General features: G+C 41.4%; 1 protein-coding gene across 1 annotated transcript in view; it reads right to left on the bottom strand.

The window, feature by feature from the left end:
- The window catches only part of pou6f2 (POU class 6 homeobox 2), a 534,150-nt gene that overhangs the window by 122,773 nt on the left and 386,384 nt on the right, over nucleotides 1–24,993 (bottom strand). The window lies entirely within an intron of this gene.

The raw sequence follows: 24,993 nt of genomic DNA, 5'->3' as shown, positions 1-24,993 counted from the left end.
CACACTCTTTCATTCCCTTTTCCCCAGTGCTCTGAGAGTTTGAAAGCTTATTTGCTTACTCTTGCGTCGAGACTTATGGTTTTAGTTGCTTTCACGTGCCAGGCCACGCAGCTTAGACAACACAGGGAATTCATGTACTAATGCACTGTAGTAACTTAACCTGTCAAAACCTGCAAACTACTTTTACTCTGAATTATGGCACCTCTTTGGTGGCACAAGGCCTAAGCAGGTTTATAGCTGATGTAAGACCTTGACTTGCAGGACGTGCTCCAATTTCAGTGGCATCAATTATGCATTTTTGCTGAAAAAGTTTAAATGCCTCAAATCTATGTTAATTATTAACAATATATTTTAGCATCCTCAAGGTGGCATTAGCACTTAAGTGCTGGAACTATTCCATACACTTCACAGTCATCTTGCATTGCTTTGGACATAATGTGAAAAAGGAAATTAAATGTTATTTCAGATATTTTGCTTAACGATACAACAAACAAATGGTGGCTTTTCAGTCTTCTGCTGCTTGATATTATTTCACATAAAAAATTTACAGACAAGTCTTTACAGATATGAAAATGTGTGTGTATTTTGGAAGCTGTCAGGAAATTTAGTACTCAGAAGGGCATAAGTTCATTTTTATAATACACTAAAACCTTTAGGAGGCTTTTAATCATCTCAACAAGAGACCCCTGAGACTTACCAAATGTATGCAACCAGGCTTTTTGCTCTATTACATGCAACTTGCATTGCAAATACTTTTTATAGCTTTATTAAATTAACTTCAAATTCATTGCACAACTTTCTATTCACTTCTGCCATTATATAGCACATTGATGAATTATAGATTGTCTCTCTAATATAGAACATTTTAGCCAACAGTTGATGTATTGGGTTAATGTATTGGAGCTCTGATGTTCTTGTATGGCCACCATTCTCCACAGATTGGCTGAGAAACTCCAGCTGTGGCCAAAATTCTGTTTCAGGTCTTGGTTAAATACCGCCAGCAAACAAATGGGTCTCCCACTGTTGAGAGAGTAAGAACTTGGTCGGCAAGTCAGGTCTTGGGCAGGGGCGGGAGAAGGGTGGGTTGTTATGGTTCTTGATCCCTGAGGATGTGCCTAAATGCCCTAGCAATGGATTGGAACTTTTTGTTGGAGTTCTTCTGCTGAAACTGAAAGTTTCCTGAGGGTCTTTTTCATGTTTGTTCCAGTAGGCCCTTTAGGGTTTGCTGGTTTGACCACGCAACACCTGATATGTTTCGGTACAGATGTGTTCTCAGACTCCACCCATTTATAAGCTGAAGTTCAAATTTTATTTGCACATCTAATTTAACCACCTGCGTCAGGTTGGCGCCCTTGATAATAAAAGTCACCTGTAGCCTGTGGTGCAGTGTGTGTGTGTGAGATTTTTCTTGTCTGAGTCTTAGTTAACTCTGTGGTCGGGTTCTGTTAGTTGTTTTAAAGTTGCTTGTTCAATATATGTAGTTTTATTTTAAATTAAGTGAGGAGGATAAGTTGTGATAAAATGATAGGGGAGATAGTGTTAAATCTAGGGAGTGTCAGTGAAGTTGCAATAGATGATAGAGTCATAGAGGTTTACAGCATGGAAACTGGCCCTTCGGCCCAACTTGTCCATGCAACTCTTTTTTAAAGCTAAGCTAATCCCAATTGCCCACATATGACCCATATCCCTCTATACTCATCTTACTCACGTAACTATCTAAATGCTTTTTAAAAGGCAAAATTGTACCCGCCTCTACAACTACCTCTGGCAGCTTGTTCCAGACACCACCTTCTGTGTGAAAAAATTGCCCCTCCGGACACTTTTGCATCTCTCCCCTCTCACCTTAAACCTACGCCCTCTAGTTTTAGATTCTCCTACCTTTGGGAAAAGATATTGACTATCTAGCTGATCTGTGCCCCTCATTATTTTATAAACCTCTATAAGATCACCCCTCAGCCTCCTACGCTCCTGAGTAAAAAGTCCCAGTCTATCCAGCCTCTCCTTATAACTCAATCCATCAAGTCCCAGTAGCATCCTAGTAAATCTTTTCTGCACACTTTCTAGTTTAATAATAGCCTTTCTATAATAGGATGACCAGAATTGCACACAGTATTTCAAGTGTGGCTTGCCAACGTCTTGTACAACTTCAACAAGATATTCCAACTCCTGTATTCAATGTTCTGATCGATAAAACTAAGCATGCCAAATGCCTTCTTCACCACTCTGTCCACCTGTGACTCCACTTTCAAGGAGCTATGAACATGTACCCCTAGATCTCTTTGTTCAGTAACTCTCCCCAAAGCCCTACCATTAACTGAATAAGTCCTGCCCTGGTTCAATCTACCAAAATGCATCGCGTCGCATTTGTCTAAATTAAACTCCATCTGCCATTCGTTAGCCCACTGGCCCAACTGATCAAGACTGAAGGATTTACCATCATTTACTTATTTGGGATTATGGAAGTCAAAATCTTAGATGACTAAAATACAGAATTTGTGCAGATCACACTATCCATTGCATCAGCTAACCCGAGTTCAAGGGCAACACACCTGAGCCACCTGATGTGTGGTGCACTTCTGGCAGAGTTCTGGAGTGCAGTAATTCACAACGTAGGAACTGGAGGTCTGACACTAACTTCCCCCTCATTAAAGTCCAAATTTCACGTGTGCCATCAGCAGAATTACACAGGAACTTTCAGGTGTTTCTTCATAGGGAAGGATGGAAGATTAAAAAGACAGCAACTCCATCATTGCCCACCTCCACGTAGCCCATTAGAAAGTAGCACTTATAGAAGTTTGGGGGAATGATTGCCCCTCTTGATAGAATGCAGTTAGTTGTACAAAGGAAACTCAATGAGAGCAAGTTGAAGTATAAAGAAAGACAAAAGTGTCAGCTGGATTAAACAACTGCCTCTATATTCATCCTTTACCAAAATAGACAGTTGTGTCCTTGGTTTCGGTCATTGACAGTGCCCATGCATAACCACCACCAATAATTTTCAATTAAGTAGAATTCAGGTGTAGGAAAAGCTGTTTTACAAATTGGGGCTCACAGGACTGACAGTGTTTTATTAGCTTGTATTGAGGATTGGTTGAAGGACTGAAATTGTCTTTAATTGTATGCAGATGGTAGACATTAACTGGGGATTCAATTCCGCTCATGCAAATAGGCACAGCCAGAAATTGTGCTGGCAAGGTTAGGAAATGTGTGCTTGTAATGTATATCTCTGTAAATAAAAGCTTGTTAAATGTCTAAAGATTAGGTTCCAGTTCTTCCAGTTCAATTGTTCACCACCTGGCATTCTGAGGAGAACATGGCAGCAGCATATAGCTGCCTTAAGCTGAGGGTTGGGAACTCAGAAAAAAACTCATATAGAAAATTAAAATCCTAGTGCCTATTGTAGAAAAGACAGAAAACAAGGGTGTAAAACATTGACTCCCTTTGTCAGTGGAAGAAAGAAAAGGAGATATTTGGACATGGGTGATATCCTTATCAATGGTAAAAAAAAAATGCCCAAAGGTTGTCACTTCCTACCAAAAGTCACATTAGTAAAGTATTTGTTAGATGCCGGTCAGTTGGATATGGACCAAGTTTTGGACCTTCTATTAGACTTTTTGGACGAAATCTACAAGAAGGATGATCCATTAAATGCCCATAAGGAACAGCCAGAATTTGATATATTCTTCCATGGAATGACCAAAGGCTTTCCAAGAACTATCATGGACTTTACAGATTGTATAAAAGATTGACACAATATAATTTGGGGATTCCTGAATTGGTCCTGGTGTTTAAGTTATTGGATTGTATTAAGTTGTCTCATAAGGACACCTGGTTCTGACAGGTATTCAATACTTGGAGGAGACGATTCTGTTTATTAGATGTCTACTACCTTGAAATACTTATGAGAATAACAAATCCTCCAGCCTTCGTGGAATGAAGGAGGCTTTCCTCAGTGATGCAAAGAGCAGAAGGCACTATGAGCGCCAGATTTCAAAATAGTCCACTAACTGGATACAGTGAAAGGATCAACAACAGGCAAAACGGTGATACAACTACCTGACTATTAGAGCAAAATAAAAAAGTAGCGAAAAATAATTGACAAATTGATCCCAAGAATATGTAAGGGACAGTTAATAAGTGCTTCAGGTATGATACACTATAAAGTAAATTTGCTCAAAATGAAGAGATAGGGCCATTGAAATGACAAGCGATGAAAAGAATTTAGAGGAAGAGAGAGAAGATAATGATAAATCTGAACAAATTTTACTGGTCACAATCAGTTTGGTCCCAGTCCACTGATGAATGTTTAGATGTAGACTCCATTAACTATACATTTCTGGATGGTATTTGTACTTCAACAGCATGAAGGGCAGATAGCAAATCAAGATAACATTTTAACTTCAGTAGTGAGGAGCTAAGCAAGATTAAAGTAATAAAATACTATTTGATTTGGGTTCAATGATGATAACATATTGAAACCACTAAAGATACTTAATTCCATATAAAATAGCTGAAGTAAGCCATCTTACAAGTTCAGGTGAACTCTCCAGTGAGATACTATGCTGTTGAGGAAGCCTATGAAAAAACCACAAGTGAAACTTGATATGAAGCACATTGAGGCATCTATTTTTTGGAAATCAGCAGATCTGCAGTTTACCTAGGCAGAACATTATCATATGCTCTTAATGTTTTGATCAGAGTCAAGTATTAAAGGCAATAGGTGATTTGTCTTCTGTCCTGTGTGATGCTTCTCCTATTCTAGAAGGCACAGTTAGTTTAGAGTATCATAGAATGGTTACAGTAATGAAGATCATTCTTCCCATTGTATCTGTGCTGACTCTGAAGGAACAGTTCATTGACAGCCACTGCTTCAGCTTCTCCTTGTAGCCCTGCACATTCTTCTTTTTCAGATAATAATCCAATTCTGTCTTGAATGCCTCAATTGAGCTTACATCTGTCACACTCTCAGGCAATGCATTCTAGATCCTAACCACTTGCTGTGTGAAAATGATTTTGCTCATGTCACCATTGCTTTTTTCAGCAATTACCTTAAATCTTTCCCCTCTGGTTCTTTGCACTCAAGTCTGTTGTGTGGCACTTTATCAAATGCCTTTTGAAATTTCATGCATATCACATCAACTCTCTCTGTCAGTTCATCAAAAATACTAAAGCAATTTAGTATATGATTTGCCCTTGACAAATCCATGCTGACTTTCCTTAATTAACCCACATTTTCCCAACTGACTATTAATTTCATCTGGGTCAGGAGCATTATCAACTTTAAGTACAGATAGCTTATCGAATATTTCCTCATTAATTTTAAACCCTTCAAGTATCTGAACCACTGCTTCTTTCACCATGCCCTTCGCAACACAGATACAAAGTATTCATTTAATACCTCATCCATGCCTTTTGCCTCCTTGGGTAAATCACCATTTTGGTCCCTCGTCAGCCCCACTCCTTTTACCGCCCTTTTACTATTCATATAACTATAGAAGACTTTTGGATTCTCTATAATGTTACCTGTTGATCTCTTTTCAAACTCATTCTTTGCTTCTCTTATTTGCTTTTTCAGTTTCCCTCTGATCCTTCTATATTCAAGCTGGTTTACAGTTCTATTATCTATGGACATCTGTAAGAAGCATATTTTTTCTTCTCTAACTCTTTTGTCATCCAGAGATTTATTTATCCCATCTTTCCTCTCATAGGAATATGCCTCGATTATACCTGAACAATCTTTTTTTTAAGGTAACTAATTTTTCAGTTACAGTCCTGCCTGCCAACTTTTGATCCTATTTTAACTGGGTTAGATCACACCCAATTGAAGGATTCTGATGAACAGTCACTAGCGGCTCAAGATTAACTCTGTTTCTCTTCCCACATATGGTGCCAGACCTGCTGAGATTTTCCAGCACTTTGTTTTTATTACCCATTGACGTTGACGCACCTCCAATTAATTATTTTTACCCTAGATTGTTTCTTGACCTTTTCCTTTCCCAAGGCCAACCTAAGCATTATGATACAACAATCACTGTCCCCTAAATGTTCTCCAACCGACACCTGGACTGGAATTTTACTGCCTCACCCACCTGATTCCGGGGTGGGCGAGGCTCGCAGAATGGAAATCTTCGTTGGCCTTGGGCGGCATTTTAAAAAAATCTCGCTTGAGTGAGGTTGTAAAATCGCACCCAAGGTCCACCTGATTTCCACAAACCAAAGTCAGCAGTGCCTCTCATCGGACTGGAAACATTCAAATTCTCCTGAACACACTTGAGGAATGCTTGTCCCTCCCTGCCCTTTACACTACCACTATCCCAGTTTATATTCAGATAACCAAAGCTCCTCACTATAAGCACTCTACAAATTCTCGCACCTCTCTGTAATTTCTTCACAATTTGTTCCTCTATTTCTTTCTCGCTATTTCTCAGTCTCCTGACAGCACAGAGTTCAATCTATCCTTATCTGATGTACTTTCAAAGGGTAGTGGTCAGATTCTGGAATTTTGGGGATACTCTGCTCCTTAAACTGGGCAGGGATGCTGCATTCCAATTGCCAGCCTTGATAATATCAGCTAACTCAGTACAGATCAGGGATCTACCAGGATGCACTATCAAGGAAGAAATCTAGGGCTTTCTAGCCAAAGGTTGTACACTGGAACTTCTGTCAAGAAAACCAAATGAGCCTGGTCTGTTCATAGATCCCACTGACAAATAACTGGGAAATAATTACTGAGGTTTCCTTTCTGAAACCCAACCCAGCTTGTCTCTCTTTCGTCTAATAATTGAGTAAACTTCTACCTTCATTTCTGTACTTTGTCCAGCAAAGGCTCTAATTATTGAGCTCTGGGATGCTTAACAATGCTTTTTGAATTGCACCAAGTTATCTGTACTGACATTAATATTATGAAGGGAGTTCTTCAGGTATTTCAGGAACAGAAAACAGCTGGAACATCATAAATGATCAGGAAAATGAGAACATGGCTAATTTGTGGTAACCAAGTGTCTGCCTATCCAGTTTCAAGAGAACCACGTAATTGCTCATCAGGGACCAATCCCCATGCTCCTGGGACAGTGCACCACAGTTACCAAAAAGGTGACTGAAATTGCAAAGGTTAGGTTAGGCTTCGTGTTTCCATGAAATTAGTTTGCATAATTGCAAACATTAAACATTCTGTGAACCATCACAACTGGGCAATGTAATAGAATATATTTGTTTATTTACTTCTAGCCATTATATAGCATTCCTTGATAATATTTAAGAGTGATTACTTGATAAAACATCATTAATACAGCTCAACATGGATCCACCAGCAAAAATAAGCATTTTTAATGTGTGTCCAATGCAGTCCTGAGAGTAAGCTAATTTCTAATCACTGAAAATTACTTCTTCAAAAAAATCTAAGCTGAATCATTTAGTTACTTCATTGGTGTCAACTAGTCTATCTCCTAGTAAATTAAATGGCTTTGATGTGTAAAATATTTTAAAAAGACTCAAGAGATGAACTCAAGTAATTTGAAGAGCCTTCTCAAACCAGCAATGCCTCACAATCTTAACTTGGGCATTGCCAAATTTGTGTGAGGGGTTGATTGGGGCAGATCGCATCTTAAACAAGCATAAAAAATAGAGGATAACATGAACATATATGGTTTTAGGCAATTCTTTTGCATTTGAAATTCCCCAATCTGTTGCACTGTTTAGATTGATTCCACATGGATTGTACTGATATAACTAATGGAAACACAATTCAAGAGAACCATATTTATTGCCAGTCAACAACAACAATAATTTGTATTTATGCAGCATCTTTAATAGAGTAAAGCATCTCAAGATACTTCGTGGGACTATAAGATTTAGTGAGGAGCCGAAGGAAATCAGTATTAATAGGGAAATGGTTTGGGGGAAATTAATGGGATTGAATGTGGATAAATCTCCAGGTCCTGATAATCTTCATCCCAGATTTCCCAAGGAAGTGGCCCTGGAAATAGTAGATCCATTGGTGGTCATTTTCCAAAATTCTTTGGCCTCTGGAATGGTTCCTACAGATTGGAGAATAGCTAATGTAAGCCCCCTGTTCAAAATGGGAGGTAGAGGGGAAACAGGAAACTATGGATCAGTGAGCCTAATGTGGATAGCAGGGAAGTTGCAGGTGTTCATTATCAAGGAATTAAAACATAGCATTTGGAAAGCAGTGGTATGATCAGGCAAAGTCAGCTTGGATTTATGAAATGGAGATCATGCTTGACAAATCTATTGGAATTCTTAAGGATGTAATTAGTATAGTTGACCAGGGGGGCGAACCAGTGGATGTGATTTATTTAGACTTTCAGATGTCTCACATAGCAGATTACTATGTAAAGTTAAAATGCATGGGATTATAGGTCGTGTCTTGAGATGGGTAGAAAGCTGGTCAGCAGACAGGAAGCAAAGAATTGGCATTAAGTGTGTCTTTCTGATTGGCAAGCAGCAATTAGTGGAGTACCACAGAGATCAGTGCTAGGACGTCTAACTGTTCACATTTACTAGTAATTTGGATGAGGGAACGAAATGTATTATCTCCAAATTTGTAGAAATAGACAGGGTAGATTCAGATCGAATGTTCCTAACGGTGGTACAGGGGAGGTGGGGGTGTGGGGGTGGGGGGAGGGGTACCAGGGATTATAGGTTGAAAGTAAGAAGTAAATCTTTTCGGACTGAGGTGAGGAGAAATTTCTTCACCCAGAGAGTGGTGAATCTGTGGAATTCATTACCAGAGAAAACAGTTGGGGCCAAAACGTTGTGTGATTTCAAAAAGGAATTAGATATCGCTCTTGGGGTTAAAGGGATCTTGGGGAAGAGGTGGGGGGGGTGGTGTGGGGATCAGGGTATTGAATTTAGCAATCTGTCATGATCATAATTATCAGAGGAGCAGGCTTGAAGGGCCGAATGGGCTACTACTGCTTTTATTTTCGATTTGTGTCTGTGTCTCAAAGGGGTAGTGAGGAGAGAGATTTAGGGAGGGAATTCCAGGACTTAGGAATCTGGATAGCTCAAGACAAGACCGTCAGAGATTGGACAAAGTTGTGGATGCACAACAGATTAAGTTTGGAGAAACACAGAATTCTCTGAGGCTGCATCACTGGAGAAGATTGCAGAGACAGGAATGGATAAGGCCTTGGGAGAATTCAAACGCCAGGATGAGAATTCAAAAGTCAGTGCAATGGGTAACGGGAGTTAATATAGCTCAGCGAGCCACAAGGTCAATGGATGAAGAGGACTTAGTGTGAGTTAGAGTTTTGAATAAGCTCATGTTATCGGAGCATCAGGTCCATGTATTTCTAAAGATGTAAAAGTTGTTCTTCAAAAGTTCTTTTAGAGATGGCATTTGAAAATGAAAAATAAAATGAATGTTCCATAATGAAACTCATTTTATTGCATGTCTGAAGGCCACTGAATATTGTAATATATTGCTGCACATGAACAGGATGCTGAAATTTCAAATGCTTTCATAGCATTGCCAATTGTCCTGAGCAAAGAGTTCAAAATTCACTTGGCTTCTTTACAATAAAGAAGATCAATTAAAATTGTTTCATTATTGAAATAAATTATTGTATGTTTAATGTTTTATATTAAACTGAAATACCTTCAAAAATGATTTTGCTGGGTGACTTGAAATTACGATCTTTGAATATTCAATCACTTGTACAAGATTCCTTTGTCGAAGGAATGTGAATTCATTTAAAATAAATATGTCAATACCTGAAGAACTTAAGTACAAGAAATTATCGGCAGAATGTTGCTTTAAACTTTTCAATTGCTGAACGATGCATAAATCACAGCTAAACGTATTTTGTGTCCATTTTTTTTGTTTTGTGTACAGGTAATCCATTTTTCACTGGCTTACATTTGTCATGTTGTCATTTCCCACAAGCTTGGTTTACACTTTCTCCACTCCAATCTGCACTGAAGCACAATTGCCAGCATACCAAGGTAGCAGAAAAACATGCATCAATTTGACATAAACTATGTAGATGCAGTGTTACATTATATAGATAAACACGTTTCTTTTGTAACTCCAGGAGTTTCAGTGCTCAATAAACATCTATTAGCATTTCCAGTTGAAGAAATTTCTGTTTTGCTGCATTCGTAAAAATATCATTCGAGCAAGATAAATAGGCAACAAATAATGGGAGGTGAGGAAGAATGTTCTTGGTAGATGCCCTGGTTCCATTAATATCTATTCTGTGTTTGTTTGTTTTAGATTGTGTTGTATAATTATCTATTTGAGGTTTTCTTTATTAACGTATGATTTATTTTGTTTTTTATCCTCACTCCTATTTTTCATGGTCAACTCCACATCTAGTTGTGTCCCACGTAGATTGTAAGCCATGACTCAAGTGATAGCTCTCACACTCCTGAATTCAAAGTGTCGAATTTGTATTAAAACTGGAGTAAATCCCACTGGTTTATTCTGTCCACTGTAGAGTGCACTAGGGTGAATCTCATTGAAAACCTTTGGGCAGGGACTATTCCCACTGGAGAGGCCGGCAGCACAGCACTGAGCAGGCCACTGTGGGTGTGCCGATCTGTCAGCGCAGAGGATCAGAACATGCGCAGTAGCTCCACACTGCTGGCCTCCCGATTGCTGGCCAGTCCTGCCCACCCGCAATACTGCCCTACTGATCCCCCCCACGCCCTGACACTGCCCCCCTGGACATGTCTAGGCCAGCCTCGATTACCATTCCCCTCACCCCCGCAATCCCAACCACCCCCCCCCCACCCCGCCAATCCCGACGGCCAGCTCTGATCACTGGCCTTTCTCCCTCTGTCACTGCTGAGTGCAGAATGACAGTGGGACCCCCCCCCACACCGATCTCCCCTACGAGGCCTTGCCGCCACCGTTCTGGCTCCACCTCCTTGGCACTGCCCCGATGCACAGTGGGCAGTGCCAAAGTGCCCCCGGGCACTGCCACTTTGCCCCTTGGGCAGTGTCGGGGGCCAGACTGGCAGTGGTAAGGGGCACACCCCCTTATCTCCGACCTCCTGGGGGGGGGGGGGGGGGTCAAGTCGTCAGCTCCTTGCTAGTAGGGAGCTGTTGTAAACCCTGCAGGAGTGAACCACTCCTGGTGGGGCGGGAGATGCTAACGGGCCCCGAGACTTCAGTTCCGGGCCCACTAATCATATCCTAATAATCATTAGTATAAGTTACACAGCTCTGTGCCGATTTCTGGCATGGAGCTGATGACACTGGATATCTGGTGAGCTGGGAGAATCACCCCCTCTGTCTTTCAAATGAGACATTAAACCGTGTCAAGACTCTAAGGTGGAACTAAAACTAAACCCATGCACTATTTCTAACAGCCGGGAAGGCAGCACGGCCAATATTTACCGGTTAACCAACATCACTAATGAAAAATTATTATCACACTGCTGGTGTGTGAGCTTGCTGCATGAAAATTGGCTGCTGTCCTTCCCTACGTTATAACAGCAACTGCAGTTCAAAAGAAGTTCATTGGCTGTAAAGCACTTTGGGATGTCCTGCAATCATAAGGTGCGATGTAAATATAAACTTTTCTTTTAAAGGAAATACTCTCATCAGAATGACTCATTTCTAGGCCTCTGCTAAAGACACAAGCAAAATAGTATAAAGGTAACCGCTGGTGGTTCACAACCGGATATTTCCTCCTGTGTTGTCTTCAATCCACAACTTCCCTAATCAGCCATTTATTGTAAGCGTGAACCTACATTGTGTTTCCCATCTTTCATAGATTGCCAAAGGACTATATCTTCAGACAAGTACTTGTTTTTTAAGTTAAGTGTCAAAAACATGAGAAGTTGGGATAGAAAGGCGTAGATCATAAGAATACAAAAGTAGGGAGGTTATGCCTCAGTTATATAGAGCATTGGTGAGTCCAGATCAGGAATATTGTGTACAGTATTGGTTTCCTCCTATAACAAAAGATGTAAATACACTGGAAGCAATTCAGAGAAATACCTGGAATGGATGGGTTGTCTTATGAGGAAAGGTTGGACAGGCTAGGTTTGTATTCATAGAATCAGAGAATCCCTACAGTGCAGAAGAGACTATTTGGTTCATCAAGTCTGCACCAACTTTGATAGAGTATCTTATTCCACTGCTCTATCCCTGTAATACCACTCATTTGTCATGGCTAATTCCATCTAACCTATACATCTTGGGACAGTAAGGGACAATTTAGCCGATCCAATCCACCTAACCTGCACATCTTTTGACTGTGGGAGGAAACCCATGCAGATATAGAGAGAATGTGCAAACTCCGCACAGACAATCACCCAAGGCTGGAATTGAACCTGGGTTCCTGGAGCTGTGAGGCAGCTGTGCTAACGACTGTGCTGCCCCACTGAAGTTTAACAGAGTAAGAGTGAAGCAAGTTACTCTCCACAGACTTCCCAGCCTTTGTGGCCACAGCATTTATATGGCTGTTAGAGTTCAATTTCTGATCAACGGTAAACTCCAGGATGTTGATAGGTATTTCCATGGGAAATGAACCAGGGAATGACTGTCCCCAAGCTTTTGTTTAGTTGAAGAAGATGCAATGCTTGGACATGCTCCTTCAGTTGCAAAGGACAGGGCATTGTGCATCAATACATGTAGCTTCCAGCAACGTAAAGTGAGCCATATTTTGAGCCCGATCGATAATCATAAATTGATAGATATTGTAATTCTTAGTACAAGTGAGATTGTACATTAGGTGTTGTCCACTCACACAGTCACATGTTAGATGCTATGTTCTGAGTTTCGCAAGCACGAACTGATTTGAGCTTGGTCAGTACTCTGCCTTGTTGCAAACAGCCAAAAGCGCATTCTGTTTGATACGATTCACCAGGCATTGGGACGTATGGCCTAAATAATTGAAATATACTGGCACTAAAATTCATTATTTTACCACATTATTCATTTGTGTGATAGGCAGAATGTCTTTTGGGTTTGATGGTAGCATTCTGTTAGTGGAAAATAACACTCGTGTTGCTACTGCATGGTAGCAGTGTGAAATGGTTAGCTTCACCTGTTGCTTAAATTTTTGAATCCCTTACCCTTCCAGAGGAACGTGAGGTAAGCTGCATGCTTTTCAGAACAGAAGTGACAGCCTTAGGCCCATTCCTGAATCTTGAGATACGCAGCGAGCAAAGATCTGATCAGGGTAGCCATTATCCCACAGGATATCTTTGATTCCCCCTATTTCAGCATCAGTTTGCACAGTGCAATACTCAAATAAGACTCTTCTTAAATTGTGATTGCATCATCGTTCCCAAGTGTTGATTACTCCCACTTTCATTAATAGACTTATTGACATTAAGTGGTTCATTAGTTGCTTAAAATGGTTAAAGGATCAATACTCAAGCTATATCATGGTTGACTGCCATTTTTCAATACGAATAATGAAAGTGCATTCTCGTTATGTGAATTCCTTCGTGTGAATTTGTTAGTAACTTACTTCTCCACAATTATGATGAAAATTGGTTATTGTACATGCTTCCCTCTCTGCTCCATCCCCTGTAGTGTGATGCTGTTTTAAATAAAAGACAAAAACGGTTCTGATCCAAGAGACTTGGGAAAAGTTTTAAACCTAAAGAGAAAGTTTGCATCGGGCAGGAGATTAAAATCTGAGAACTCTTTCCCAACCCAAATGTGTCTCCAACCGTCCATTTCCAGCTTTGAAGCAGGAAGCAGGCTGGTATTCGAAATGTAACTGTTGCCAGTTGGGTTTCCGAAGCACTGAGAAACCCGGCAGCTTCACTGAAGTGAGATTTTCATGCTTATAGGAACTGAGTGCCTGCTAGATTGAAGGGGTCTGCTCGAGAGACTTCCACAATTGGGCACACATCCACCCACAATGAGCTTTTCCCCCGAGACCCCTAGACTCATCAACAGGCCTCCAATTCTGATTCATATTGGCCCCCAAACTCCCACCACCACGAGAGTTCAGATCATTGTCATTTCCGCTTTCCCTCCGAGGTCTGTGGTCATTGCTCCCAACTGCCAGGCCTCCAATTCCTCTCTTCAGTTTTGCAATCCATCTGTTCTCCCCACCAAGCCTTCGATTCTACCACTGATGTTTCTGATCACTCACCACTAAGAGGTTTCCAACTTCATCCCTGCCAGAATCAGCAGCCTAAGTAATTGACTCCCTTTCTGTGATTGAAACCCCCACCCCACCCTTCAACTTTCAATCAAATCCCTCTAGCCCCTAAATTTAACACACAGTCCAAACGACTCTCATCTGCAGCCTTCCATCCCCAACGATCCTAGACCAATCTTCAAGCAGGGAACCAACTGATGAAATTATGAACACGCTATGGAATTAAAACTCCACAACCAGGGGAGGAGGAGTGGCGGAGGGTTTAATCCTGAATTGTAGGTTCCCCAGGAGTTTCCGACAGTTATAGTATAATTGCGCCCAAGGTCCCTTGATATTAAGTGGACTAATAAGGTAACAAGAGTGACTGGAAAACAGTGTGGTTTTATTTTCCATGTGTCACCTTATCCAGGGAAGCATTACATTTCTGTTCTATGCCACGACAATCTGACCATACTCATCTACCTGGTATGTGGACAGCCAGCAAGTGGGAGTTCCAGATCAATTATGAGACCTGCTGGGTTATGGGTGGAAAACCTGTGCTCCGCAGTATTGGGTGAATGCCCGACTTGCATATTAAAAAGGGCCTTATACATTACTTAGGTGTCAAGCTGTTGACTCTTGGGAACATAGTGTTGGCTTCCTTGTTGCCAGGAACAAAGCAATCACACCGTACCATACTTAGGCCATTTCCACCTTGTAAATGGCCAGAAAATCTATCCCAACAAGTGGTGAATTCAAGATGCAAATTTCACCTCCTGGAGGAATATGATGCGAATGAATATGCATATGCTGGTTAAAAAATAAAATACTGCAGGTGTTGGTTAATGGAAACAATGGAGTGGAATTTGCTGTAAATAACGAGACACTGTCTGTTAAAAGAAAACATTTGCAGGACTTGGGGAAATGATGGCGAGTGGAATTCAGTGAGTTGCTCTTGCAGAGAGGCAGCATGGTCAGGATGGGCCAAATGGCTCCTTCTGTGCTCCAACCATTCAATGTTTTTTTTGGTTCTATAACCCATTTCCTTAGTGTCAGGATGTCCCAAATCACCTTACAGTGAATTAAGTGAATCAAGTTGGAAATGTGATGGCTAACTTGTGCAGAGCAAGTTTCACAAACAACATGATAACGACCATATCATCTGTTCCACACATGCTCATTAAAAGGCCAGCTCGCTAGAATTAAGTTCCTGTCAAATTAAGGTCCTCATCTGTCAGAAATTGGAACGCTGACATTTACAACTGCAGACAAGTAGTGTGCACCTGGCAAGATTGAATTCTTACAATGTTTTTGAAGTGAGCTGTTTTGGCTTTCTTTGGGATTTCTCAAACTAGTGGACCATGATTGAACTAATGAGGTCAGGAAGTAAGTGATCCTGGCGAGACACAAACTGAGTGCCAAACAGCAGGTTATTGCTAAACAAGTGCCACTTGATAGCACTGTTTATGACCCCTTCCAAAAACATGATTACGAATAAACAGGTGGGATGGTAATTGGCCAGGTTGAATTTGTCCTTTTTGTGCCTAGGGCATACCCAGGCAATTTTACACATTGTCAAGTAGTTGCCCATTTTGTAACTGTACTGGATCAGCTTAGCTAGAGGCACAGCAGGTTCTAGAGCACAAGTCCTCAGGTAATATTCCTGGAATATTGTCAGGCCCCATAGCCTTTACAGTAACCAGTGTTTTTGGTTGTTTCTTGATAGTGCATGGAATGAACTAAATTGGCTGAAGACTGGGAGAAGTGATGCTGGGGACCTCTGGAGGACCTGACATAGATCATCCGCTTGGCATTTCTGGATGAAGGCTGTTGCGAATGCTTCAGCCTTATCTTTTGCACTGCTGTGCTGGGCTCCTCCACTATTGAGGATGGGGATATTTGCGAAGCCTTGTCCTCCAGTGAGTTGTTTAATTGTCCAGCACGATTCACGAGTGGATGTGGCAGGACTGCAGAGCTTTGATATGATTTGTTGGTTGTGGGATTGCTTAGTTCTGTCTGTCGCCTGCCGCTTCCATTGTTTGGCATGCAATGATGAGCCTGCAATAAACTAAACTGCCTCGTCAATAAGAGTGGACAGGTTCCAAGACTCTCTCCCTCCCCTGCTCTTAGGAAAATGGTGGAAGCAGGAACAGAAGCAGAACTTCCGTCTGCGTGACATTATGATCATTTTTCCCTGTCCTGCCTCTGTTCCATCTTAACTTGAGATGGAAAAATCTGGCCCTCGGTATTTTCAGACTATTTGTCCATGTACACTGTATTTTATATACAATCTAATCTCTTTATTTTAAACAGTTTCATGCCAGTATAAACTGAGTGCACGTGGAACAGAGGTAGGAACTGTATGTGAGAAGCTGGATAGTGTGAGGCATACGCAGAGGCTTTGCCATTCGTAACAGCATGGCCTTGTCCAAAATGTATTTTTGGTGTTTGGTTCAGCATGCAGAAGTGGGAATTTGTCACAGGAAGCTACAACTGGACTGAAGCAGGTGGCAGATCAAATTAAAATGCAGATAGGGAGTCCTATGACACGCAATGAATTTACCGTTTATTGGGTGCACTCCCTCTAGTATCAGCTGGCAATCCAGTTGAAGAGAAGCTGACAATTAAGCCTATGTTTATTTTTGAAGGTCCGAAAGGAGCAGGAGAAGCCCCCTGGGCTCCAAGTAACAGCCACCATTGCTGCTCCTCAACCCACTACCATTCTAAAATCAAACCACTCCTATGACCTGGAACAGCTGGAGATGCCGGGGACACTCCTTTTCTATGTACAGCCTGCCACAGAATTCCACTGGGATCTGTCAACTGGTAGGAAGTGGGATGTTAGGCAGCATTGGTGGGGATGTGGTGTAGGGTGGGGGACTAGAGAATCTACCCTAGTATGTATTAAAGTGCATTGCATGCTCAATATGGCCCCACCAATGATGTGCATGTGTTAACTTGTTCCAAATTATAGCTAAAAATCTTTGAACTGCGTTCATGGGGATTTTGAATAATTGGCAGCAGGAAACTTTCAACAGGTGATCATTATGCAGTTCAAGTGATTCAGAGGGAGGCACAAGTATGTTTGCTACCAACGGAGCAATAAAAACTTGACAGAGAACGGAGGTGGGCAGTTGGCGCAAGAATCGAGAAGCCGAGAACTGGAGTTCCACTGAATCTCAGCTGCATTTTATACATCCTATAGCTGCATTGTATAAAAACAGAGAATGTCCAATCTATTTTTCCAAGGTCTTCTATTTACCGGAATCATTCATTCACACCGCAACAATTCTACTGGGATAACATAACAATGACCAGAAATTTCTCTGAGGCGCTCTGGTTCTGCTGCAGTATTACCAGAAATGCAGCACAGACCCTGCAAAGTCACTGGGGAGTTGGAGTAGCACAGGTCTATGCTGACAAGCAGTTTCTTGCACTCCCTTGGGCTAATTGTGCAGTCCGTTATTCTGGATAAGGAGTGACAGTTTCAAGAAGCAGAGCTTGACAAAGCGTAAGCCTGTTGCCCGGGATTTGCCAATTTCTGCTCTCAGCAAGTACTGCCATTGATTGAGGAGGTGGATTGCAAAGGTCCACCTTCACAATCCTGCATTTATATTCTTATTCGTATAAACAGAAAGAGCCAGCAGTTTCATACAAGCAAACACAAGAAATTAGGAAAATACTATACCATACAGAAATAAAAACAGAAAATGCTGTAAATACTCAACAGGTCAGGCAACATGTATAAAAAGGAAAACTGAGCTAAGATGTCAGCCTGAAGATCTTCCATCAGAATTGAAAAAAGTTAGTGATGCAATAGGTTTAAGCAACTGCAGGGAAAGTTAGAAGGTGGGTGAGGGGAAGGAAAGATCATAAATTAAAGTTTGTGATCATGTGAAAGGCAGGAGAGATTAAATGAAATGAGGGATAATAGTTCCAGGCAAAGCAGGTTGCTGATGGCAAAAGATGTTAAAAGTAAGGAAAAGATGGTTTGGAGCACTGCAAAGACCAAATCAGAATTGCTTCCTGTGTAAGCTGTCTGAAAAAATAGGAACAGTGGTTATGATCAACATTAAGTTCAACAATTTCAGAAGTGTGTAAAGTTCCCAATCAAGTATTTGTTCCTCAAGCAACCACTGAGCCTTGCTAGAATACTGCAGGAGGCCAAGAACACAAAGGTCAGAGTGGGAGTACAGAGGAGAATTAAAATGACAAGCGACCAGAAACTCTTGGTCATTCAGCTAGACTAAATGGAACTGTTCTGCAAACCACCCAATATGCTTTTGGTCTCCTGAAATGAAAAGGTGACTACATCGTGGGCAGCAAATACAACACACTGCACTAAACTGAATGAAGTGAATTGCTGATTCATTTGGAAGAAGTATTTGGGACTTGGTCAGTGGGAAGGGAGGAAGCAAACACGGACAAGTGTTGCATCTCCCACAATTTAATGGGGAGATGCTGTGTGAAGGGAAGCGGATGATTGCAAAATGAAGCAGGATGTTGCAGAGGGAATGATCCCTTTGGAACGCTGAAAAGAAAGGGGAAGGAAATATGTGCTTGATGATGGCATCACATTGAAAGTGGCAGAAATTGCAGAGGATCATCAGTGAATGTGGAGGTTGGTAGGACAGAGGTGAGGATAAGGAACTTGATTATAGTTCTGGAAGGGGACCGAGTAGAAATATGGGAAATGGGGTGGATATAGTCGAGGGTCCCGTAAACCACAATGGAAGCAAATCTTCAGTTCAGGAAAAAGGAAGATAAATTGGAAGCACTGGTGTGGAAGGTAACAGCGTCAGAACAGAGGCAATGCAGATGGAGGAACCGAGACAATGGAACAGAGTTCTTACAAGAAATAGGCTGGAGGAAGTGTAATCAAGGTAGCTATGGGAGTCAGTGGGCTTATTATTTGACAGCCAATCCAGAAATGGAGAGGGATGATGTCGAGGAAAGAAAGGGAATAGTCAGAGATAGATCATCTCAAGGTGAAGGATGGGCAAAGTTGGAAGCAAAGCTGATGAAATTTTCCAATTTGAGACAAGGACAGGAAGTGGTATAGATGCAATCGTATATAAAGGCGAGGGGGACTCGAATAGTACAGAAACAAAGTCCCACTTACCTCACAAAAAGACAAATATAGCCTGGGCCCATGCAGGTTTCCATAGCAACTCCTTTTACTTGGAGGAAGTGAATGGAGTCAAAGGATAAGTTCTTCAATGTGAGAATAATTTTAGGCACGCAGGGAAGGAGGGTGATGGTTGGGCATCCATTGAAGGAAGAAATAAAGAACCCTCAGGCTCTTCGGGTGAGAAATGCAAATGTGAAATGACTTGTTTTCACGGTGATATCAGAATCATACTACTGGAGATCACTTGCCCTGACCAAAACCATCTACATTGGACACCTTCCTAATCTAAAATAAATTATTAGAAGTACAGATTTTAAACACGTGTTTAATTAGGGATTGTGGGTGTAACTGACTAGGTCAGCATTTATTGTCGATCCCTAATTGTTCCTGCAAAAGGTGGTGTAAGCTGTAATCTTAAAATGCTGCCATCTACGTGGGTGCAGATATATCCACAGGCCTGTCAGGAATTTCATTTCATGAATTTAACCCAGCAAGAGAAGGAATAGTAATATAGTTCCAAGTCAGGATGGTGTGAGGTTTGGAGAGGAACTTGAAGTGATGCTCCCATGCATCTGCCTCCCTTATCCTTGATGTAAAGATGCTGCGGCTGGACTGGAGTGGGCACAGTAAGTAGTCTCACAACACCAGGTTAAAGTCCAACAGGTTTATTTGGTATCACGAGCTTTTGAGTGTTTTGGAAATCCTTCTCAATGATAGAGTTTGCAGGTTTGAAAGGGGCAGTTGAAGGAATCTTGGTGAGTTGCTGCAGGCCATCTTGCCAATTGTACACCAGTATCACTGTGTGTGGTTGGTGGAGGGAGTGAGTGTTGAAGGTAGTGGTTGGTGTGTCATTCGAGCATGCTGTTTCACCCTGGATGGTGTTGATCTTCTTGAGTGTTTTTGGAACTGCACTCATCCAGGTAAGTGGAGAGTATTAAGAACATAAGAAATAGGAGGAGTAGGCCATCCAGCCCTTTGAGCCTGCCCCGCCATTCAATAAGATCATGGCTGACCTGTCGTGTCTCAGTTCCACATTCCCGCCCTCTCCCCATAACCCTTAATCCCCTCGCTTACCAAAAACCCATCAACCCGCGTCTTAAAAATATTTAGCGAGGCAGCCTCCACCACCTCAACGGGCAGAGAATTCCAGAGATTCACCACCCTTTGAGTGAAGAAGTTCCTCCTCAACTCCGTTCTAAACCGCCCCACCCCTTTATCTTGAGGCTGTGCCCCCTAGTCCTACTGTCCTTTCTGAGCGGGAAGAGCCTCTCCACCTCTACCCTATCCATCCCATTCATCATCTGTATTCCTGACCTGTGTCAGGAATACAGATGGTGGACAGGCTTTGGGGAGTCAGGAGGTGAGTTACTTGCCACACAATTCCCAGACTCTGACCTGCTCTTGTGGCCACGGTATTTGTACGGCTGGTTGAATTCAGTTTCTCGTTAATGGTAATCCCAGGATGTTGTTGATAATTTTTGGCGCAGGCAGAAAGTTAACAGATCTTTTTTTCAGCATACAATGACAAGTACCCAAAGAAAAAATAAATATGTGCATCAGCCATGTTTGGTCAGTAAGCTATTTGCAACACACTAAACACTGCACTATTATTATGTTCTCAAGGCAGACTTCCAAGAATTCTTGAGGCAGTATTTCCGTCCAATCTTAGATGTACTGTGGAACATGTGATAAAGAAATCTCATTTGCCATGACATTTCACTACATCAGGAGCTGGCTGATTGACCCGAGAATGAATCATGAGACAGATATTAAATTCAAGACAGATGGCGCAACGAGATCAACATTTACAGAGCAAAAGCAATTTCCTTAAAGCTGGCTGGTCCCACACAACAGTACACCCCTTTATAAGGCTGAAATAAAAACAGCACATGGCAGAAACAAGACAGCATTTAGGCAAGCTAGTTCTTATAAGCCCCTCTGGTATGCTCCACTTTTTGATAGTATGAATTACTTTACAGTTTCCTCATTGGTAGGGAACCCAGAGACCTCCACACTCTTAGAACAATAGAAACCTACAGCCCAGAAACAGGTCATTCAGGAGTACAGGAAAGGCAGAGAATTTGGTGAAATGGTGCGACGATAATAATCTCTCCCTCAATGTCAGTAAAACGAATGAGCTAGTCATCAATTTCAGAAAGTGTAGTGAAGGACATGTCCATCTACATCAACTGCAAAGGGAGATGGTCGAGAGCTTCAAGTTTCTAGCTGTTGAAATCATCAACAATTTGTCCTGGTCCCTCCACACCGACACTATGGTTAAGAAAGCTCACCAATGCCTCTCCTTTCTCAGAAGGCTAAGGAAATTTAGCATGTCCACTATGACTCTCATCAATTGTTACATGTGCACTATAGAAAGCATCCTATCTGGTTGTTTCACAGCTTGGTATGGCTCCTGCTCTGACCAAGATTGCAAGAAACTACGAAGGATTGTGAACATAGCCCAGCCTCCCATCCGTTGACTTCATCTACACTTCCCGCTGCCTCAGAAGAACAGCCAACAAAATCAAGGACCCCACGCACCATGGACATACTCTCTTCCGCGGAAAAAGGATACAAAAATCTGAGACCACATACCAACCGACCAAATAATGGCTTCTTTTCTGCTTCCATCAGACTTTTGAATGGACCTTCCATACAGTAAGCTGATCTTTCTCTACACCCTAGCTGTGACTGTAATACTATATATGTACCCTCTCTTTTCCTTGTTCCCTTTATACTTTATGAATGGTATGTTTTATTTGTTTAGTACGCAAGAGACATTTCACTTTTCACTATATCCCAATACATATGACAATAATAAGTCAAATCAAATATCAGAGAGGAAAATTGTAGTTATCATGAGAGACTTGAGGTGCTTAGACTATTTCTGTTGAAGTAGAAAAGGTAAGGGGAGATCTAATAGAGGATTTAATTTTTAACATTATAAAGGATTTTAATAGTGTGAACAGGGAAATGTTAGGTCCTATTATTGGTGAGTCAATGATGAGCAATCAATTAAAAACTCATTCATTGTTCAACATCAAAGACGACAGCTAGGAGGTCATCTGATTTTCAGCAGCGTTCTTTGAATGACAGAGATAGGAGATTGGGGATCTTGAGAAAGCTGTCCCAATTTCTAAACCTGCTCTTCTAAACCTGCCACTTGTTTGAGTTCCTTCACTGCTCCATTGATTGCCATTCCTTCAACTGTCTAAACCCAACGGGGGTCTGGAATTTCCATTCTAAATCTCTCCATCTCTTGACGTCTCCTACTTTAATATGTTCTCTTGACACCCTAATATCTCCCTTTGTAACTAAGGCTGGAATGTTATTTCCTTTCCCACTCCCTCTTGGCTGTTGGGTAAAGTGTAACACCAGGTGGCAAGATTGGTGGGTGCCATGCCAATAACCTTGGAACAACTGACACTCCTAAGTGACCATCTGATGACCAGTTAAGGGCCTCATCCCACCTCTACTGAGAGGGTCCATGCTACATGATAAGGTCATCCTGGTGGCCCGTTTGCAGGCTGGGAGGAATGTAGTGGTCCCTTCAACTGGACACCCTGTGCATCACAGAGGGCCTTGCAGCAGCCAGGCTACCACTGCTCGAAGATGTTCCCTGCCATCTAGATTGACCACCTCCAGCCTCCCTCAGGCCTGTCTGACTGGCCTTGCTGAGACTGTTCCATTCACCTGTCTTCTCGGCTTCCAGCGATGCTTCTAGCCTGGGGATTGCTGCAATTCCTGCAGTGACCAGTAATTCCAGTTGTGGTGCTGGGACGGAAGAGCTAGTGACTCTCTTCATAAGATCATAAGGAAAAAAAGAAGTATTGGGCCATTCTTATCCTTGAGCCTGCTCTGTCACTGAATAAATGACTGTGAAGACAGATACAGAATACTTGTTCAAAGCCTCTATCATTTCCTTGTTTCTCAAGATTAGTTGCTTAGTCTCATCCTCTAAGGGAGCAATGCTTGCTTTAGCTACTCTTTTCATTTTATATCCTTGTAAAAACATTTACTGTATTTTTAAAAATTCTTACTAGTTTTCTCTCATACTCCAGTTTCTGTCTCTTTATTTTTTTAGTCATTGTCCACTGGTTTCTAAACTCCCTACTTTCAAGTCTACCACCAATCTTCACAGCATTTTACATCTTTTCTTTCAGTTTATTACTAATACCATTCTTAACTTTCTTTGGAATGGAATATATTTCAGCGGAATATATCTTTGTTGAGAGTAATGAAATATCTTCTTAAATATCAGCCACTGCTTCTCTACTCTCTGATCTTTCAATCTATTCTCCCAGTTAATTTTAGTCAACAGACTTCATACCTTTGTAATTACCTTTAAGTTTAAGAAACAAGTTTCAGACCCACAGTTCATATCCTCAAATTGAATGTGAAATTCTATGAAATTATGATCACTCTTATCTAGAGTGTTCTTTACTATCAGGTCATTAATTAATCCTGTCTCATTTCATATTATCAGGTCTAAAACAGCCTGCTTCCTGGTTGGTTCCAGAACATATTATTCCAAGAAACTATTCCAGATGTAATCCAGGAATTCATGCTCCAGGCTACCTCTACCAATTGATCTATCCAATCTAATATGAAGATTAATATTGCCTGTAATTCTTACAGTAGCTTTATTACCCCCATTATTTCTTGAGTTATACTTTATCTTAAAGTGTAGCTACTGATAGAGGAGCTATAAACTACTCACTACAGATGTATTTTCTTTGTTAGTTCTAATCTTCACCCAAAATGATTTGGCATCATGATCTTCTGAACCAAGATTATTTCTTACAACTGTACTAAACCCATCCTTTATTAATAGAGCCACCCATCTCTTTTCCCTTGTTTTCTGTCCTTCAGAAACGTCAAATACCTTTGAATATTCATCCAAAATTTAAGATTTCTTGGAATGTGCAGCCACTATCTCTGTAACTGCTTCCTTTAATATCCTAAAATACATTCCATCAGGTCCATGGAACTTATTAGCCTTTAGCCCCATCAGTTTCCCTAGTACTTTTTCCTCTAGTGATAGTTAATGTATTTATTTCCTCTCCACCCTTCTGCTCCTTGATTTAGTGTTTTTTGAATGCAATTAGTGTCTTCTACCGTGAAGAATGCAAAATATTTATTTAACTCTTCTGCCATTTCTTGGTTTCCCCTTATTATTTCCCCAGTCTCATTCTCTCAGGAATCTAAAATTTACTTTGGTCTCCCTTCCTTTTTATATACTTAAAAAAAAAGCTCTTACTGTTCGTTTTTATACTACTTGCTCGTTTACACTCACAGATAAGAATCTTACCAAAAAAAAAGGCAGGGTGTTGTTTCCAGTGAGAAAACCGGCGTGTTTCTCACCAGCCCATTCCCCACTACCAAACCCCACCCCCATAAGTCATCACTTGCGTCCCCTGCTCCTCTATCCACTCTTGGCCACCACCACATTCAAATGAATCTCCCATCCCTCGTGATGTTTCCAGTGGGACTCAACCCTTGGTACCCCAACTAGGTGAACCTTTTGAATATTGCATCGGAGCGATGTTACTTTGGTGCAGTATCAATATATAGTTGGGGGGGGGGAGGGGCGGGGGGTGGTTCAATATCTGGCAAAGGGGAAGAGTAACATTAAAATTTATTGAAATTAATGTAAAGCAGGTTGGCGTTGATGGTGTCACTGCCTCCGTGCATCTCCGACCTCCGGATTTCCAGTGCTGTCAGCTCCGCACCGATTTCTGGTGCAGAGCTGTATAAATGATTCTAATGTCAATTTGAGTATAATTT

This window comes from Carcharhinus amblyrhynchos, chromosome 8, assembly GCF_965287045.1.
Source record: "Carcharhinus amblyrhynchos chromosome 8, sCarAmb.v2.hapA, whole genome shotgun sequence".
Classification (NCBI taxonomy): Eukaryota; Metazoa; Chordata; class Chondrichthyes; order Carcharhiniformes; family Carcharhinidae; genus Carcharhinus; species Carcharhinus amblyrhynchos.
Note: the sequence above shows the minus strand (reverse complement) of the source record. Positions and strands in the feature narration are given on the sequence as shown.